General features: G+C 36.8%; 1 protein-coding gene across 5 annotated transcripts in view; it reads right to left on the bottom strand.

The window, feature by feature from the left end:
* Positions 1-2154: 2154 nt before the first annotated feature.
* Positions 2155-2399, bottom strand: part of lcorl (ligand dependent nuclear receptor corepressor-like) — a 41069-nt gene continuing 40824 nt past the window's right edge. For all 5 annotated transcript variants that reach the window (XM_034189196.1, XM_034189194.1, XM_034189195.1 and 2 more), the window contains one exon: positions 2155-2340. The gene's annotated coding sequence lies outside the window, so the exon portion shown is untranslated. The remainder of the gene's footprint in view (positions 2341-2399) is intronic.

The raw sequence follows: 2399 nt of genomic DNA, 5'->3' as shown, positions 1-2399 counted from the left end.
CACAATTTTTTTTCTTTTTGCTTCTGCTATTGAACAAAATGTAACTTTTTAACCTTGAAGGAGAATGCTGAGATTTTACAAATTAGGGTCTTTTTTTAAAAAATACATTTTTGGTCACTTGGGACAAAAACAGAATTGATTTGCATGATATTGGTTTAGATAGCTAGCGGTTATGGACTACCCAGCTAATTAATATAACTATCAGTAAATTGCTTCGTGTTGCTGCAGAACAGGTGAAGATGGCAGATGTGGTCAGCAGCACAGAGGATCCCAACAAAGGAAAACATGTTTTAAGCTCACAAAATGTACATAAACCTTTTTAAAACAACCAATTAAAGGGTTAGTTAACTGCTTTGCTGTTCTCCACTGAGTGGCTACAAGTTGACTGTCGCTACTACACTAACGTAAACAGCTAACTGCAAAAGTTTACATGTATATTGGCCTATGGATACCAAACTTTTTTTTTTTTTTTTTTTTGCCTGTTCGGCGGCAATAAGCAGTTTGTAATTTGCCCTGTGCCGAGCCTAGGGTGTAAAATCCAGGATCAACTTTATTTTAAAATCCCACAAATAAAGTTTTGTAATCACAGAATCCTGTCTCATCATTTCTATCAAAGCATTAATATATTTTTGTGAAAGTCATAATGCATATGTTGTACATAATGTCACACAACAAATATTCCACCATGCTAGTAATTAGTTAAATATCACACTGAACCAGTTATTGGGGGGAACTTTATTGTGCCACATACACATCTGGAATAGACAGTATAAAAACAAAACCCACAATAGACATTTAGCACCAGGTTCTTCAACAGAACAGGATTTGCCACAATGTGCTGCCCCCCCTGCTTATCTTGAACGCACAACCATAGTGACACACACTCATACATGGGTAATCAGGCACATAACGCACACTACAGCCAGATGACTCGGCTGTACTTATCACCAGAAGTGGAAAGCTGGAAAACATTGTGCTGTCATTAGTGTTTGCCACGTCTCTGTAACATGATCACTGACGTTATTCGGCTTAGCTGAGCCTTGATCGAGGTAGGCGAGAGTGAAAACTGACAAATCAGAACAACACATTTCCCACCTGAATTTAAACAGTAAATAATGCAATTAGGTTTCTCAGTAAAAAAAAAACTTAATGCTATAAGAATTAACTGTTACCTTTATGCCTGTAGGTTTTTTTTTTTTTTTAAATGATGGGACGGAAATACAGCAATATCCTTCAAGGTCAGGTCACATGGCCGCAGAAATGACTCATTTCAAACTGTTGGTACTCGAGTACATCCATTTGTCTCAGAAATAAAATAGTTAGTACACAGTGATAAATCATCTGAATTTGTATTGCACCAATATAGATCTATTGGAGTTGGGATGTAGGATGTGCAAAATATGGGGGTGGAGCCTGTGCTGTGGGATTTATAATCTCAGCTGGAATAGTGCAACAGATAGAGCTGGCAGATATAAATGCTTTGGGTGAAAAACAAAAATCACATAATAAATACAACAGAGTTAAAAAAAAAAATCCCACACACCATTAAGTTATCCAGAATATACCTTAAACAACTACATAATGCCATTTTTCTTCATTTCACAAAACCTGCGGTTGGTCTGAAAATTAAGTCGGCTTTAGAGATTACAGACCAGGAGAACTGTGGCGTGAAAGACACGAATAAATAAAAGACAAAAATATTTGGTCTGTACCTGCTGGTGACCTCTGATATGTAATGTTGTCGTCTTAGTCCAGAGAGTGATCCGGCTAAAGGCAGAGCCTGGCTGCTCCACTTATTCTCTTCGTTCAAAATGTGTTGTCTAACAACTTGCAATAGAATGAAAATAGCATAAAAAATGAGAATATTGCAAAGAAGAGTTGGATTAAGAGTATTTGTGGTTAAAGTTTCATATAATTTCCTTTTTTAAAAATATCACTAATTTGCCTTTTAGACACAAAATGTATATATATATATATATATGTGTGTGTGTGTAAAGTTCACTAGAAGAAATGCTGGTCTTCTTAGTGAGGTATGTTTTAGGGGAGATGGCACCAACTGTACACACTTGAGTCCAGGACTCACAAGCACCACCAATAAAACTGCAATGATTTGATCTATACTTGTTCAAAAAGACGAATGACCAAAAAAAAAAAAAAAAGTCCATGGATTAAACTTGTTAAAAATAGTGCAACATCAAGCTTTTAAGTTAGACTGCTACATAACTGCTGAGTGTAAGACTGAACCTTAGTGGGCTGCTCAGTCTGGTCAGCTCAACGTCCAAAGGCACCACGATTAACCACAGTCACTTTCCCAAGATGGAGGAGGCCCCACTTAGCTTTCTGACAAACAAACAGAAGAGAGCACAAGTTGTCTTTGGAATCATTTCAACCTGGAATTT

This window comes from Thalassophryne amazonica, chromosome 15 (assembly GCF_902500255.1).
Source record: "Thalassophryne amazonica chromosome 15, fThaAma1.1, whole genome shotgun sequence".
Taxonomy (NCBI): Eukaryota; Metazoa; Chordata; class Actinopteri; order Batrachoidiformes; family Batrachoididae; genus Thalassophryne; species Thalassophryne amazonica.
This window is presented reverse-complemented; position numbering and strand designations above follow the sequence as displayed.